The 18,292-nt window shown below is 47.3% G+C and overlaps 1 protein-coding gene and 1 non-coding gene across 2 annotated transcripts in view; one reads left to right on the plus strand and one right to left on the minus strand.

Moving 5' to 3' along the window:
- Positions 1-3,022: 3,022 nt before the first annotated feature.
- The window catches only part of P2RY6 (pyrimidinergic receptor P2Y6), a 55,021-nt gene continuing 39,751 nt past the window's right edge, over positions 3,023-18,292 (plus strand). Inside the window, exons 1-2 of the mRNA XM_027083329.1 lie at positions 3,023-4,088; positions 4,396-4,466. The gene's annotated coding sequence lies outside the window, so the exon portion shown is untranslated. The remainder of the gene's footprint in view (positions 4,089-4,395; positions 4,467-18,292) is intronic.
- Positions 15,633-15,705, minus strand: TRNAW-CCA (transfer RNA tryptophan (anticodon CCA)). Its single transcript has one exon. It is a non-coding gene; the product is annotated as a tRNA-Trp (tRNA).

The following is an 18,292-nucleotide window of genomic DNA, read 5'->3' on the forward strand; positions in this document are numbered from 1 at the left end:
GTAATTCTCCACGAGGGCTCCTGTGTTCTCAACATAAGATCTCTGACTCTTCCAGCAACTTCCTGCTTTGCAAATCCTGACCAATCTCTGCCAGAGACCATCCTTTGACTCACTCCAGCCCCACAACCCTATAAGCACCCCTTCCTTAACTCCTCCCTTTGGAGACACCCCAGGGAATCCCCTGATGGGAAGTCTTTGCTGCAGCAAGTGATAAGCCCGACCTTGTTGGCTACAGGTGTGTTCCTGATGGTGGGGGCTGATCAGCATTGAAAAGAGGTTGCTGCCTCTTCCTGGGTGAGAGCAGGTGACGTTTCAGATCTCCATTCCAGCCAACCTGCCCCTGTGGGCTTGCAAGGACTCCCCATCTAGCGCCCTAGAGCCCCTAGCTGATCCATCCACTCTGCACCAGCACTGTGGGGTATTTTATTCCCTCAGAGGAGCATGTGTCGGACTGCTGGTTTTGTGAGGGCAAGACTGAGGGGCAGATACATCTGCTCCATCCTCAGGGTGCTGCCCCTCTGAGGCCCAATGTCCCAGCTTGGGGTTTCAAAGGCACTGACTTGACCCTCATTTGTTCTGCCAGGAGTGGTCCCCAAGGACAGCTCTATGATGTCCTCTGGCCATGGGTATTCCTTTAACCTCCTGCTTACCTTCCAGAGGCCCCAGATGGTGTCCCCCACCTTCACTGGCTGCCAGGAAGACACCCAAACCCTGGGTCTGAGGACACAGCTGAGTGCTGGGGAGTGGGGCTAGAGAGGCCCTCCCAAAGGACTTGCAGATCTGGGGCTGGGCTCTAGGCCTTGAGGACCAGCCTCTCCATCTGGTCTGGGAGCTCTTCTGAAGGGAAGTCAGAATCTTCTCCCTTCTCTGAAGCTGGGGTCTCTGAAAGGGTTTATCCCGCCAACAAGGGTCCTCTCTGTACCCCCCTAACACCCTGGCATCACTTGCATCTTCCCTGCACATCCAGAGATGGAGAGATCACTCCCTCCTAGGCAACCCCCGTCCCTGTGGGAGAGCCCTCCTCACAGGAGCCCTGTTTCCCCAGCTTGGCCTTAGGGGCACACGGCACACCTGCCCTCAGCCCAGGGCAGCCACGGGAAGGTGTCACCATGACCCCGAGTTGGCTCTTCTCCAGGTTGGCACCCCCAGCTCCCTACCTTGCCCCCCTCCAGGGCTACCCTGCCCCACTCCAGGGCCTCCATCCCTACCAGAAGCTCTGCCCTCTGTATGCCCCCAGAAGTCCTTGCCTCCTCAAATGGCAGCCTCTACAACAGGACTCCATCCACTGGGAGGTGTGACTGAGCTCAGCTGCTCCTCCCAGAGTCCCCTGTGACACCATCTGGGAAGAAGTAAGAGTTTACCCACCACCCACGAGATGCCTGTGATTTGGATCCCACCAGCATGGCAGTAAGTAAAATGCATCTGACTCTCAATCATGAGGAAGGGGAGGCCCTTGGGATAGAGTGGGAAGCAAAAATTAAGGGGGGGAGTCTCAGCCAGCCCTCCAGACACCACCCCGCATCCTCACCCCAGATCCACACGCCTTGTCCACAAGCTTTCACTCCACCTAAACCCAGATGCCTTCATCCACGAGGTACAGAGCACATAAACCTTGAAGACTTACATTTGAATCTTGGCTCTGCCACTCATTAATCAGATGACCTTGGGCACCTCAGTTTCCTTGTCATAAAAAAGAGGGATAATCACATACACTTTACATTCTATTTGCTTGTTTGTTTGTTTATTTATTTATTTATTTATTTATATTTTGGCTGCATTGGGTCTTCGTTGCTGCGCGTGAGCTTTCTCTAGTTGCAGTGAGCGGGGGCTACTCTTCGTTGTGGTGTGCAGGCTTCTCATTGCGGTGGCTTCTCTTATTGCGGAGCACAGGCTCCAGGCGCACAAGCTTCAGTAGTTGTGGCACACAGGCTCAGTAGTTGTGGCACACGGGCTTAGTTGCTCCACGACATGTGGGATCTTCCCAGACCAGGGATCGAACCCGTGTCCCCTGCATTGGCAGGCGGACTCAACCACTGCGCCACCAGGGAAGTCCCTCATGTTTTATTTGTATTGTCTGTCTCTTCTTGAAAGCTCTCAGAGGACAGGGGTTTTTGTCTAGTTTTGTCACTGCTTTACCCCAGTACCTAGAACGGTGCCTAGTGCATAGTAGGTGCACAACAATTACTCACTGAATGAATGAATGAGATTCATAGTGAAGAATAAACGAGATAAACCATGTAACTGTTTTGCAGAACATCTAGTACCAGTGGGTACTCATTATATAATTCCTTTCCTTTGCAAAGCAAGTCAAATTAATTATTTCGTGTAAGTTTCACAAGGGCCCTTTGAGGCAGGAACCTTATTATTATTGATTCATTCGTTATTTATTCAACAAATATTTACAAGAGCCTACTATGTTGTAGGCATTGTTGTAGGTATTTGAAAATCATCAGTAAATGAAAAAGAAAGATTCTTCCCTCGGAGCTTATAGCCTAGTAGGGTGAGAGAGACAAAAACGAACAGATATCATAAAGTGTAAATTCCGTGCTGTGTTAGGAGGTGACAAGTGCTGTGGGGAAAACAGCAGAGAGGGAAGAGGGATTAGGAGGAGAAGGAGGATGTGATTTCTTATTTATTTATTTTTATTTATTTTTGTGTGTTTTTTTTTTGCGGTACGCGGGCCTGTCACTGCCGTGGCCTCTCCCGCTGCGGAGCGCAGGCTCCGGATGCGCAGGCGCAGCAGCCATGGCCCACGGGCCCAGCCGCTCCGCGGCACGTGGGATCCTCCCGGACCGGAGCACGAACCCGTGTCCCCTGCATCGGCAGGCGGACTCTCAACCACTGCGCCACCAGGGAAACCCTGATTTTTGTTTTTGTTTTTTTTGTGTGTGTGTGGTATGCGGGCCTCTCACTGCCATGGCCTCTCCCGCTGCGGAGCACAGGCTCCGGACGCGCAGGCTCAGCGGCCATGGCTCACGGGCCCAGCCGCTCCGCGGCACGCGGGATCCTCCCAGACCGGGGCACGAACCTGCGCCGCCTGCATGAGCAGGCGGACTCTCAACCACTGCGCCACCCGGGAAGCCCAGAAACCCTGATTTTTTAAGTAGGGTGGTCAGGTGAAGCCTCAGGAGAGGCTAAAAAGAGGGCATTTGAACAGACTTGAAGGAGAGCCTTCCAGCCGGAGGGAACAGTAAGTGCAAAGTTCTGGCTTCCAGAGGAAGGAGGCTGGTGCCGGGGTGAAGACGGAAGAAGTGAAGTGGAGGCCAGAGGTTGGTGGAATCTTGTAGGACAGTGAGTGAGGTGGAAAGCCATTGCAGAGATACAGCGTGCCTTACATTTTAGAAGGCTGAATCTGGCTTCAGTGTGGTGAATAAACCACAGTGGGCTGAGGATGGGAGCCGCCAGAGCAGGAAGGAGCCAATGAAGAAATCCAGGCGAGAGATCATGAAGATTAGGACCAGGTGGAGGCAATGGAGGTGGTGAGAAACGGAGGGATGCCAGATGTATTTTGAAGGAAGAGCCAGCAGGATACCTGCCACAACAACAACAACAACAACAACAAAAACCAACCAACCAACAACAAAACAAAACAAAATACGGGGAAAAAATGGCAGAGGAGTAAATATAGGAATGGAAGTAGAAGCCAGGGTCCCATCTCTACTCACTGCTACAAAGGTGTAAGTCCCAAATCCCCAAATGATCAGAAGCCATTTGTCTCGAAGGGAAACGGGGAGGAAATCAGAAACAGAGAAGAGACTGGACTACATTTTGCTTTTCTCCACTCTTCTATGCTGAATCCCTCCCCCAAAAGATGCTGAAGTCCTAACACCCAGTACCTCAGAATGTAACCTTTCTGGAGAAAGGATCTTTAAAGAGGCAATTAAGTTAAAATGAGGTCACTGGGGTGGGCCCTAATCTAGTAGGACTGGTGTCCTTACAAGAAGAGGCTATTTGGATACAGACACAACAGAGGGAAGGTGGTATGAAGGCACAGGGAGAAGATGGCCATCTACAAGCCAAGGGGAGAGGCCCTCAGAAGGAACCAGTCCTGCTGTCACCTGGATCTTGGACTTCTAGCCTCCAGAACAGTAAGAAAATTAATTTCTGTTGTTTAAGCCACCCAGTCTGTGGTACTCTGTTACAGCAACCCTAGCAGACCACTTAGTGTGTATGGTACTCATGAGAATCATCCCATCTTTTATAGTTTGAAAGGGAGGTGCATTTTCTTTGCACATGTCTCCCCATATGGGAATGCCTGGCGGAAACTACTTCTTAGGGCCTGAACTCACCATTTCTGGGTTAACAAGTTGTCACCATGGTGGGGAACCTGGCACTAATCACTCTAACTGGACTAAGTTCTTACCTTTACACCCGAATGCTATGTTTCCTCTTCAGCAAATGCTTCATGGATTTCTGTTGCTGTTGATGTTGACTTTTGTATCAAAGAACATCATCTCCTGTGTTGGGTGCATGACTCAGCTGACTTTCTTTCTCTTCATTATCATCTCCTAAATACTATGTGTTGACATTAATGGCCTGTGACTGCTTTGTAGCTATTTATAATCCATGATTGTATAAAGCACCACATCTCATCAGATGTGTTCGGTGTTGAGGTTTGGGTTTGTGCAAGCACGTGTGTGTGTGTGTGTGTGTGTGTGTGTGTGTGTGTGTGTGCACGTATGAGATGGGATCTGCTGGAGCCACTGCCCACACAGGACAGAAGCTTAGGCCAACCTTCTGCAATGTCAGTGTCATCAACCATTATCTATATGACAGATTCCTCGTCCTCTAAACACCTTGTACCAGCACCTATGTCAGTGAGGTGGCGATTTTCATTGAAGTGGGCATTGCTATCACAGTACCTAGTCTTCATTTCTTTTCATTTTCATCCAGTTTGCTCAAGGCAAATCAAAATCATGTGGCACCTGCCTCTCTCACATCAATGCCATTTCTCTTTTCTTTGGCTAGTAGTATTCCTGTATCAAACATTCTCCAGGGTCTATGAACCAGGGTCAGCAAACTGGTGAGTTTTCTATTCCAGTGCGGGGGTCCATGCTGAACTCCCTATTTAAAGCCTGAGGAACAAGAAAAATGCTGGTTAAAATCCAGGAAAAGCAGTGATCACGTAAGGAGATCCAGGTTTTTATTTTATTGGTGTTTTTTCACAGAGGGATGTTGTCCCTATGTCCATTCTATAGATGGAGGATTGTTCGATCTTTCTTATGAGAGACTCTTTTCATCATTTCCCTCATAGGTAATCTTGGCTTGTGCTTTGCTTTCTCCTCTCCTGCACATCTTGTATACAGGTTTGACCAAGTGTAGTTGTTTATACACTAGACATTACTGCTTGGAACCCTTTGTCTCCTGCTGTTTTCTAAATCCTGGACGTACACCATCAGTCCATAAGCCACCTGGAGAAAAGGTGAACACTGTGGATTGCTTCCCTAAACCCAGAAGGGCCAAATCCTTTGGAAGGGTTCTCTTTCTTGTCAGTTCGGTTACTGAAAGAGGCAGCAGGATTCCAATGAAATGCCTCCCTTCCAACCTGCATAAGCAGCTCAAGGTGGACACAAACCCTCCTGATCTTGCCCTCTTGTTATCCTACCTTTTGTTCTTCTGGCCTTTCTTGGCCACTTCTGAGAGTGGCAACATCTAAGAGCTTCTGCCAGTCACATCTTCAAGTGGTGGCAGATGGAAGTGTTTCCACATGAACCAAGCTCCCTGGTGAGTAAGGACATTTGCGGCCCTCCTTACACTTCTCTCTCCAGGAAATAAGGGCTTTCTCCTCTGAGATGCAAATTAATCCCCTTATTCTCAAACTTTGGGGAAAAAAATTAACTGGAAAGAACAATTCCGTTGTTTTTTTTATATGACAGTTTTCAATTAGTACAGCATTACTCTGTTAGTATTTTTCTAATCTGGGAATTGCCAGAAGCCAAGGTGAGCATCGTGTATGTCAATACAATAAACATTAGATAAAGCAGAGAACACACGACAACACTGCCATTTTGGCGCCATTAATGCCAAAACCCTCACTAATGCAGGATGATTAGGGGACTAGATATGTACCCAGGACCTCAGTTATGGTGGAGGGTGGTTGAGAGTATAAACGTGCACAATATTATCTAAAATAGAATAAAATATTCTGAAAAAAACATTTAGTTCTCCCTGCAAATTCTGTCATTTGTCATTTAAAAGCACTGCACATAAAATTAGACAATTCCTTTTTAATTTTACAATGAGGCTTAGTATGGAAAAAATTACCTGAACACTGACAATAATAACTACAGAAAAGGTATGTGAGTCTACTTAAACTTTGTCTCACCAATAAGTCCATAAGCATCGTTAGGGCAAAGATCACTTCCTAGACTTCCTTCAGTTCTCTGATGCTTCTCCCCTTCTTAGTTCATATGGCTGAAATATGGGGTGTTCATATTTCATGAACATTTCATGGCATTTCAAGAAATGCCAACTGAATTGGAACATCCTCTTCTGTTATTTAAATAAAATTTAAATAAAACAACAGTTAAAGAAAGTTTTTGATTATTTGCTCTGTGGTAGGCACAGTGCTAAGAATTTTACATACGTTACCTCAGTTAATCTTCAAACCACTCAAGAGGACAGAATTATTTTATCCCCCTTTTTATGAGTCACCAGCACTCTGAGAAGCAAAGGTGTGGCTTTGTTCTGCATTTTCTGTGGTTCCTGTTATCAGGCCCCGGGGCTCCAGTTCCAGTTCCTTTCCTTACAGATTGGGTGACACTGGACAAGACCATTGCCTCTGAGCCTCAGTTTCCTCCTCTAAGAAATGAGAGTAGTCATCTGTTCTAAGTAAGTCTTAAGAAGATTAATATGTTAATTTATGCAAAACTACTTAGAAAAATGGTAAATCCCTATATAAAATTTTGTTTATAAAATTTTTCAATTTTTCTTAATAATGAGACACTATCAAACCCCTTCATTTTTTTTAACATCTTTATTGGAGTATAATTGCTTTACAATGGTGTGTTAGTTTCTGCTTTACAACAAAATGAATCAGTTATATATATACATATGTTCCCATATCTCTTCCCTCTAGCGTCTCCCTCCCTCCCACCCTCCCTATCCCACCCCTCCAGGCGATCACAAAGCACCGAGCTGATCTCCCTGTGCTATGTGGCTGCTTCCCACTAGCTATCTACCTTACGTTTGGTGGTGTATATATGTCCATGCCTCTCTCTTGCTTTGTCACAGCTTACCCTTCCCCCTCCCCATATCTTCAAGTCCATTCTCTAGTAGGTCTGTGTCTTTATTCCTGTCTTACCCCTAGGTTCTTCACGACATTTTTATTTTCTTAAATTCCATATATATGTGTTAGCATACGGTATTTGTCTCTCTCTTTCTGACTTACTTCTCTCTGTATGACAGACTCTAGGTCTATCCACCTCATTACAAATAGCTCACTTTTGTTTCTTTCTATGGCTGAGTAATATTCCATTGTATATATGTGCCACATCTTCTTTATCCATTCATTCGATGATGGACGCTTAGGTTGTTTCCATCTCCAGGCTATTGTAAATAGAGCTGCAATGAACATTTTGGTACATGACTCTTTTTGAATTATGGTTTTCTCAGGGTATATGCCCAGTAGTGGGATTGCTGGGTCATATGGTAGTTCTATTTGTAGTTTTTTAAGGAACCTCCATAATGTTCTCCACAGTGGCTGTATCAATTTACATTCCCACCAACAGTGTAAGAGGGTTCCCTTTTCTCCACACCCTCTCCAGCATTTATTGTTTCTAGATTTTTTGATGATGGCCATTCTGACTGGTGTGAGATGATATCTCATTGTAGTTTTGATTTGCATTTCTCTAATGATTAATGATGTTGAGCATTCTTTCATGTGTTTGTTGGCAATCTGTATATCTTCTTTGGAGAAATGTCTATTTAGGTCTTCTGCCCATTTTTGGATTGGGTTGTTTGTTTTATTGTTATTAAGCTGCATGAGCTGCTTATAAATTTTGGAGATTAATCCTTTGTCAGTTGCTTCATTTGCAACTATTTTCTCCCATTCTGAGGGTTGTCTTTTGGTCTTGTTTATGGTTTCCTTTGCTGTGCAAAAGCTTTGAAGTTTCATTAGGTCCCATTTGTTTATTTTCGTTTTTATTTCCGTTTCTCTAGGAGGTGGGTCAAAAAGGATCTTGCTGTGATTTATGTCATAGAGTGTTCTGCCTATGTTTTCCTCTAAGAGTTTGATAGTTTCTGGCCTTACATTTAGGTCTTTAATCCATTTTGAGCTTATTTTTGTGTATGGTGTTAGGGAGTGATCTAATCTCATACTTTTACATGTAGCTGTCCAGTTTTCCCAGCACCACTTATTGAAGAGGCTGTCCTTTCTCCACTGTACATTCCTGCCTCCTTTATCAAAGATAAGGTGACCATATGTGCGTGGGTTTATCTCTGGGCTTTCTATCCTGTTCCATTGATCTATCTTTCTGTCAAACCCCTTCATTTGCAGCAACTTTTTTTTTCAAGAATGCTTTCTTAGCACACTCCTTTGTGGGTTTGTTTTGTTTTTAATTTTTTTCTTTTCTAAAATTTATTTATTTATTTTTTGGCTGCATTGGGTCTCCATTGCAGTGCATGGGCTTCTCATTGCAGTGGCTTCTCTTGTTGCGGAGCACAGGCCCTAGAACGCATGGGCTTCATTGCGGTGCGTGGGATCAGTAGTTGTGTCGCGGGCTCTAGAGGGCAGGCTCAGTAGTTGTGGCGCACCGGCTTAGTTGCTCCGCAGCATGTGGGATCTTCCCGGACCACAGATCGAACCTGTGTTCCCTGCATTGGCAGGCGGATTCTTAACCACTGCGCCACCAGGGAAGTCCCTGCAGCAACTTTATTAAATGTGACATCTTGATTTAAGAAAGTGATATGTTTCTTTATTTAATTTTCAACTAAAGAGTGCATTCACTCAGTTCAAACAAAACAAATATTGAAAGGTAAACAGTGAAGAGTCTCTCTCTCATTAACTCTATTAAACAACCACCATTCATGGTTTCTTCATCTTTCCAGATAACTGTATGCATATACAAGCCCTAAAAGCCGTGTGCTCTTTTTTCTTTCTCTATACACAAAAGGCTACATACTTGTACACATATTTCTAGCTTTCTTCTGCAGATTTCCTGAAAGTCTTTTCACACCAATACACAAAAAGCTTACTTGTTCTGTTCACAGCCATAATTTATTTAACCAGTTCCCTATGAATAACATTTAGGTCATTTCCAATCTTTGGATATTGATTTGTTGATTTTTAAAGAGCTGAAATGAATGAAAACATCAATTCTTTCTTCATTATGCGGTTTAAACTATTTAACAAAACAAGAATGTCTGACTGTACCTCAGATTCAACTAGTCTGATTTAAAAGGGACAGGGGGGGCTTCCCTTGTGGCGCAGTGGTTGAGAGTCCGCCTGCCGATGCAGGGGATGCGGGTTCGTGCCCCGGTCCGGGAAGATCCCACATGCTGTGGAGCGGCCGGGCCCGTGAGCCATGGCCGCTGAGCCTGCGCGTCCAGAGCCTGTGCTCCGCAACGGGAGAGGCCACAACAGTGAGAGGCCCGCGTACCGCAAAAAAAAAATAAAATAAAATAAAAATAAATAAATAAAGTAAAGGGACAGGGACCTGTTGGTACCCAGTGAAAGATTTCCCCCCGATCTCAGGGTTCAACTCTCATGTAATTTGGCTTCTTGCTCCTCGTATTGATTTTGTTACCCTCTCCGACCCCCTGCAGCAGGCAGTGTTGCAGAGGCCAGTGAGGCTCCAGCAGACCTCTGTGGACTATCGCCTCTTTACTACATGCACTGTGTTCCTTTTAACACAAGCTAACTTCTGAATCAGGGGCAGATCTGGTGGGCATGATAGGAAGGAGCCAGACTGAAATGAGAAAGGCCTCAGTCTTACCTCAGAAGTCCTGAGTTCTAGTTCTGACCAACATTTCCTAAAGCAAGTCATATAGTCTCTCTGAGCCTGTTTCCTCATCTGTAAAATGGGAATAATCAGAGTATCTATTCAGACTCCATGTACAAATGAAGCATGATAACATATGTAAAGCCCTTAGCACAATGCTGGCTCATAGCACGCATGAAAAAAATGGTAGCATGTTTTATTAGTAGAGCTTGGAAGGGTGATCAGGACTCACAAAGAAGAAAGGAAAGGAACAGCATTCCAAGAGGGGGAACAGCACGTACAACTAGCAGAATTTACAAAGTGTGAACCCTCAGAGCCAGCCATGGGAGGAGGCAGAGCAAGGATTGTCGACCCGATTTTGTAGCTGAGGAAACTAAGACCCGGAAAGGGGCAATGACTCACCCCCATCTCCCATCAATGTACATGGAGGCAGGGGAGGAATTCAGAGCCCTGAGGAGCAGCTGCCAGGGCTAAAATTCCTGGGTTATGAATTTGTGGGTTAATACTTGGTTGGGCAGCTGGAATGTGGTAGGAATGTGAAAGGGGGAACTTCCGGAAGTGGTGGCCCTTTTCAGGACATAAGCTGCCCACGGATGCTGGACTGACAGAGCAAACAGGTGCGGCATGGGGCTCCTGGACCTCAGGAAAGGGGTTGGGGGGGTCTTGGGACCATGGTTGGGGCTAAAAGAAAAGCACTGGTCTGGAGAGGAGGCTGCCGGTACATCAAGGCTGGGGGCTGACAGGAGCAAGGGAAGTCTCAGAAGCCTTTGGAAATGTCAGACATAGCTCGTCAACTCTGGGTCTCACTGGACGTCTGCCAGCTGCTAAGACTTCTGAGGCCACAGGCAGAGGCTGGGAGAGGGGGGAGGGGGAGGGAGAGGAAGAGGAGGAAGCAAGTGTTCTTCCAGACACACTCTGACGCAGGGCTCTTTGACCTCTCCTGGAGCCCGGTAGATGGCGCCTGGCTCCTGGGCCCAGCTCTGAGCCTGCAGCCCTCTCCTTCCTTCTCCCAAGCCTGTCTTCCCTCGCCCTCAGTGACACCACACTGCTCTGCCGCACATCTTACTGCTCTGGCTGCTTCTCTTCAGTCTTGTCCCTGGGCATCTCTTCTTCCCTCCTTTAACTGATGGCTCCAGCCCAAACCCTCTTCTCTATCTTCTCTCTTCCATTAAGCAAACTCACTGCCCTATGGCCTAGAAAAACGAACATTAAGTTGGTAAGTTCCCCAAATCTGTGTCTCCAGCCTGCTCTCAACCCCTGGTGATGGGATATTATTTTATTCAAGAGCCACCAATTTTCTCTGACTTGACGTGGGTCCAATGATCAAACCAAACTTGGCAAAGCTAATCGGAGTAGGCATTTCCAGGGGCTGGAGCACAGTCTCCACGGAAATCAGATGAGGCTCTGCATACCATCTGGGGGCAGTGGATGGACCAGGCAAGAAGGCTGAGGACTGGGGAGAGGACGCTGGGGAGAAGTCAGGGCCATCAAGACAACCCCCACTCCCCAGCTTCAACACAGATTCCTCTCCTCTGCCCACCTTGGAGAACCAGGGCTCAGCCTGTTGGGAGCAAATGGGCCTCCTCTTCCCCTGTAGCAGATGTTGGAGCAGGTTCCTGATCATGACCCTCAGCGCTCACTATTCCCTATGCCCCGACACCTTCTCACTGATGGTACCTGGGACTCTGCCTGGGAGCTTTCTCTGGCCGTCGGGAGCACAGTTGGCCAGAAGGGCCAGAAAATTTGGGGACCAGCTTTTAACCAGTGACAACTAGAGTTGATAGATAAATGCTCCAGATTCCTTGTCACTCATGTGGGAAATCTCTGAGGCATGTTCTGTGCTGCCTCCTAGAGGTTCCCGATGGGATTGACCCCCAGGGATAATCTGTTGATTGACCACTGTTGGGCTGTACCTCACAGGCCTACAAAGGCCTGTGCTTGCCCAGCTTCAAGACCGAAGAAAGAGCCGGGAGTCAGCAACAAAGATATCAATGGTTTAATGGATGGGGGAGCTTACACGTCTGAAGCAAGGTCCTGGAGCAACCGTGGAGCAGGACATGGCAGCGGTCTTCACTCCCAGGGGGTAGAAGGGGATTGACATCAGGTTGGCTCATTGGTTACCAGGGAAACTAACAGAGGGGCACACCCCTCACTGCCCCTTTGATAAGAACAATTACCAGCTGGGGCCTGGGGCAAGTAGGTAGGAAGGTCAGTTATGTGAGTAGGGTGTAGGTGAAGCAGGCAGTGGTCGGGCAGGGGATGTAAAGACAACAAGAGAACAGCTACCTTGAGTGGCCTGAACATACAACCACCCTGAATTGGCTTCCTTCCTTTCCCTGTCTTACCTCCCCAGGCCCTTAGTGATGCTTTCAGGATCCTCTCAGAAATTAACTACTTGCACTTGATTCCTTGCCCCGGTGTTGGCTTCTGGGCGAACCCAAACCAAGATAACCCTCTGTCTCCCTCACATTCACATCTAATCTGCCTAAATCCTGCTGATTCTACTTCCTAAAAAGTCCCCACAATCCCCCTTCTAATCAGTTCCTCACTTATCACCCCTCCTCCATCCCTACCAGCTTGGCCACCTGCCTGGACTACTGGCCCTTACTGGTCCCCTGCCTCCTCTTCTGCCTGTCCGCACAGCAGCTGGGACGAGCAAACTTTCTAAGACATTACTCTGATTATGCCCCTCCCCTGCTTTTACCCTTCCATGGCTCCCATCGCCCTGAGGATAAACTAAGCTTCCCGGCCTGACATTCAAGGCCCTGCAAGACCTGGTCCCTCCCGCCTCTTCAGCCTTGTCTGTCCCACTCCTCCCTTCCACTGGACTCTCCAACTGAACTGAGACACATAAGGTTCCCAGAATTTGCCACGTTCTCTCTCACTTCCAGGTCTTTTCATGCTGCCCCCTCCCCTGATTTCACCCAGATGACCCTAGTTGTTCTTAAACACCAGCTTAGGACTTGTACCCTGACTTCCCCTGTACCCATGTCTCCAGGCTGGGCCAGGGGCCCCTCTGGGTTCCTATGCCTCAGTGCACATCACTGCATCCCTCTGCCCACAACATCCTGGCTTATCCCCTCTCCAAGCCAGACACTTCTTGAGGGCACTAGCCGTGGACAATTCATCTTTGTATCCCCGGTGCCCTGACCATGCTTGGGCACATAGAGAGGGTCAGAGAAGAGATGAATGATAATGATGACTCTAAATCCCCAAAGAGACCTATATTCATTCCCTCATTTAGTTATTATAGAGCCCTGTGCCAAGTGTGGAGAAAACAGGGCTGGTGAACCACAGACACAGTGCCTGTGTTCGTAGGCAGTGTTCCAGACACTGTTCTGGAACAGTGTCTCACCTCTGCTGGTGAGAGAGCGATGTGGAGAGAGACTACATCAGGCCAGAGCGATCCGGTGCATCAGAGGCCAACACTGGGGCCTTGGGAGCCCCGAGGAGGCCCTGGGCACTGTCTGATGGGGAGGGGGACAGAGAAGGCTTCTGAGAGGAGGTGCGTCCTCTCTGTGCTGGCCCTGATCACCCTTTGTCTTTGCAAAGCATGTGGGGGGCTGGGGAGTCAGGGGAGAAGCAGGGTCTATTACTGTGTCCCCTATAATCTCACCTCCTCTTTCCCGTCAAAGCTGACCTTTACCCGGTTGGTCATTCCCATGCATGTCTTTATACATAAGTATAGTATTATTTTGCATGTTTTAGAACGCTATGTTCATAGTATCATACTGTGTGTGTCCTCCCATATACTTCTTTATTCAGTTCCATTATAGTTGTGAGATTTAGCTTTGTCCGTGTGCTGCTCTAGTTCATTCGTTTTTGTCTGTTGTATAGTATTCCATTACATGCTTATACAGTCATCCCTTAACATAACCCATTCCTGATAGTAAATCTGTAGATAGTAAAAGCTCATATTCCAGAATTTTATCTGGGAAAAATAATAATATGTTGCCAGCTCATCCAAAAACTTCCGCTAATTTCACCCCAATATCATTGAAATTCTTTAAAACTATTAATGATCACCAAGGATTTCTGCACAATATAAAGCTGTGTTGTCCAATATGGTATCTGCTAGCCACACGAGGCTATTTAAGTTTAAACGTAAATGAATTTAAAGTTAAAAATTTCAGGTCCTCAGTTGCACTAGACGCATTTCAAGTGCTCAGTAGACACATACGGCTGAAGGCTATCATATCACATTGGACAGCCGATATAGGATGTTTCCATCATTGCATAAAGCTCTAAAGCATTTAAAACACTGATTGCTTCATTATCTAACACTGAATGAGCTCTGTTTTAAAAAATATTTTTTAATATTTATTTATTTGGTTGCACCAGGTCTTAGTTGCAGCTTGTGGCCTCCTTAGTTGCAGCTTGTGGGCTCCTTAGTTGCGGCATGCACGTGGGATCTAGTTCCCTGACTAGGGATCGAACCCAGGCCCCCTGCATTGGGAGCTCGGAGTCTTATCCACTGTGCCACCATTGAAGTCCCCTGAATGGGCTCTTTTTGTTTGTTTGTTTTCTCACATGTAGCACAGTTCCTGTGTGTGATGGAGGAGGATACATGCCTGGCTAAGCTTACATCTTTCACGTGTCCAGCCCTCTCAATGAGCTTTATTACTTCCACATTTTCTTCTAATGCATGGGCATTCTTAAGCGTCTCAGGCTCAGGTTTTCCCACTTTCTTAGAAGACATTTTTGCTTAACAATGAGGGGAAGATGGTAACAATTACGTACCAAATAAGTTTAAGGAACACAAGCATGAGGTGCGAGCCTATCCTATTGGGAGAACAGAGGAGTTATCACCACAGCTTACCCCACATCCTCTCACCCAGACTTGTGCTGGGGAGCACCTGCAGGTTTGTTAAGTCAGGTTTTCTACTAGTAAGAAGTTTTGAAAGTCATTGTAACAATTATCGGGAGAGTGAGCGTTCAGATAGAAAGGGACACCTGAATGAAAATGTATTTTTCCATTCTCTTATTGATGGGTATTTAGATTGTTCCCAATGTTTTGCTTTAGAGAAAATGCTGTGATGTACATTTTTCTACACCTGCTAAAGTTTATCCGGGTTATTTATGTTGGGGTGGAATAACTCTTTCAGATGATGTGCATCTTCAACTACTAGACATTGACAAATTGTTCTTCAACTTGGTATGTTCAATTTCGAGTCCCACCCACAGTGCACAAAAGTTCCCATCTCTCCACACCCTCAACAAAGTTGGTGTTATCACTCTTTAATTTTTGCTAATCTGATGTGTGTGAAATGGTATTTACTTGAAATTTGTGGGTTTACTTGAAATTTCCCTGATTGATTGTGAGGTTGAACATATTTTCGTATGTGTATTGGCCGTGCTTGCTTTCTCTTCTGTGAAATGCCTACTCACGTTTTTTGCTCATTTTTCTATTAGGTTGTTTGGGTTTTTTCTTATTGGTATATAGGAGTTATTTATATATGCTGAATAATAATCCTTGTCTGTTAACATGTTGTAATACCTCCTCTCAGTTTGTGGTCTTTTTTTTTAGCATTTTGGTTTTTGTTTTTAAATATCTATCTATTTAGGCTGCACAGGGTCTTAGTCGAGGCATGCGGGATCTTTGTTGCCACGTGAAGGATCTTCATTGCGGCATGTGGGATCTTTCAGTTGCAGCTTGCGAACTCTTAGTTGCAGCATGCATATGGGATCTAGTTCCCTGACCAGGGATCGAACCTGGGCCCCCTGCATTGGGAGCATGGCGTCTTAGCCACTGGACCACCAGGGAAGTCCCTTTTAGTATTTTGGATTAATAGAACTTTTAAATTTTTATTATACTTGAGTTTATCACTTTTTTTCCTTTATGATGTTTTCTTTTTTCTTGCTTATGTTTTTGTTTAAGAAAGCCTCCTTAATCCTGGCACATAGTAGGAATTCAATAAATGATTGTTGAATACAGGCTGCGATGGGAGCTGAAAGGAGAGACTGGTTGTCTGAGTGTTGCAGGTGTTGGGCTAAGGTGACAGGGGCTGACGGTGTTGTCGTGAAGATGAGGGCATGGGGGAGATTACTGTAGAGAAGAGGGCACTTCAGTCCTCAGAGGGGAGAAGTCCAGGGAGCAATAGGTCTGAGGTGCAGGAGAAAAGCTGGGCTGGAGGTGGGAACTGTGAGTGTCCAGCACACAGGGGTAATTTAAGGAGAGCCATTGCCCTCCCCCAGGGAGAATGTGCAGAGAAGATGAGGGTGGGACAGAGCCCTGAGAGGAGTCTGGGAAGCAGGAGGAGAAGGGTGCTATGGAGGCCACACAGGGAGTTCTTGACAGTATCCATCGAGTGACTTCCTGGGCAGTCCTTCAGGGGCACGGAGGTCACTGGGTCCTTAGAGGAGCCATTTTGGGGATGCTCTGGGAGCAGAGACTAGATAAATGGGCTGAGGACTGCAGAGGAGGCAACTTTTCTGAGGCCACCGGCAGTGAAGGGAAGAGAGGGGGAGTGCCTGGAGAGGGGGGCTCCAAGGCTTAAGAAGACACTGGAGCATGTTCACAGGCTGGCAGGGGTGGAGACGAGGACTCCCAAGGGCGTGGGGACCTGGCTGCAGAAGCAGAGAGCAGCTCTGGGCACTGCTGGGGCCTTCACCTCCGATAAAAGAAGAGCCACCTCTTGGGGAGGGGCGTGCTGAGCAGAGAGGTCGGGGGCAGGAACTTACGTGAGCCCCCTCCACTGAGCCTGGCCTCAGTCCTAATGTCTACCTAGCACAGGTGAGAACCAGTGAGCATTTGGTGAGTGAATTTTCTTGGTCAGTCAGGTAGCAGGTGGGGCTGGGGTGTCAGTGAGTTAGAGCTTGTGGAGAGGGAAGATTTGGAAGAGCTACCGTGAAGGGAGAGAAGAGCTTCCCTAGGTGAGGGTTTCTAGGGGCCCAAGTCCGTTGAGTCACAGGCAAACACCTTCTCCCCTCAAAGGACTGGCAGCAACCATTTCCCCTTGAGCCAGCCAAGGCCTCAAGGCCCCTTGGTTCAGGCGAAGTGGGTATGACAACAGCCCATGACACCACATATCCCTGGCTCTGTCCTCCAGTCTCCACCTCCCACATCCTCCCTGGGCCAGCGGCCATCATCTTTTCCCAGACTGTAGAACAGCCTCCTAGCTGGGCACCTGCTGCTACCTCGCCCCTCCTACCCATTCCTTATTCTCCATCCAGCAGCTGGAGAGATTGATTAAAATGATATTTGATATACAAATATCGCATCATTATGCTGTACACCCGAAACTGATATAACATTATATGTCAACTATACCCCAATTTTATTTTATTTTATTTTATTTTATTAATTTATTTATTTTTTGCGGTACGCGGGCCTGTCACTGTTGCGGCCTCTCCCGTTGCGGAGCACAGGCTCTGGAAGCTCAGGCTCAGTGGCCACGGCTCACGGGCCCAGCCGCTCCGCGGCATGTGGGATCTTCCCGGACCGGGGCACGAACCCGCGTCCCCTGCATCCGCAGGCGGACTCTCAACCACTGGGCCACCAGGGAAGCCCCATATACCCCAATTTTAAAAAAAGAGATTTGCTTATGTCACTCCGCTGCTCTAAATGTTTTGTGACTCCCACGGCTCTTTGGACAAAAGCCAAGGTCCTGACTTTGGGCTGTGTGGGCTGGCTGCTGCCGCTCCTTCAGGCCCATCTCCCACCATGCCTCCTGGCTCGTGGGGCACCTCCCACTCTGGCTGTGCTTCATTTCCCGGAACATGCCAAGCCCTTTCCTGTCTCACCCTCTTTAAGTTTCCCCTGCCTGGGACACTCTTCTCCCTCACCGTCACCTGGCTGAGGCCAACTCCTCACTCTGGTCTCAGCTTAAAGGGCACTTCCTCTGGGAAATCTTCCCAAATCTTACCATTTATTTATTTATTTGGCTGAATATCCCGCGGCATGCGGGATCCTAGTTCCTCGACTGAGGATTGAACCCGTGCCCCCTGCAGTGGAAGCATGGAGTCCTAACCACTGGACCGCCAGGGAATTCTCCCAAATCTTACAATTTAGACCAGATTCCTTCCCCCTCCCACCCCCATTATAATCTCTCCTCTAACCCTTCACTTTTCCTTCTTAGCACTTACCACAATGTGTAATTCTGTATTAATTTATGTGACTATTTATTTAACATCTGGGGCCTCCACCAAATTATAAACTCCATGAGGCCAGCGCTATCTGGACTGTCCTATTGACTTGGATCTGCAGTCCTAGCACAGAACCTGCCACAGAACAGGAACTCAACAACTGTTGATTAAAAGCTGCAGCGGTAGCCAAGAGGAGGGGCTGGCTTGTCTGAGGGCTACCGGTCAGGGGAGGTTTCAGAGATGAGGCAATTAGAGGCCACTGTCCA

This window comes from Aethalodelphis obliquidens, unplaced genomic scaffold, assembly GCF_003676395.1.
Source record: "Aethalodelphis obliquidens isolate GAN/ISIS:26980383/991018 unplaced genomic scaffold, ASM367639v1 scaffold50, whole genome shotgun sequence".
NCBI classification, from domain to species: domain Eukaryota; kingdom Metazoa; phylum Chordata; class Mammalia; order Artiodactyla; family Delphinidae; genus Aethalodelphis; species Aethalodelphis obliquidens.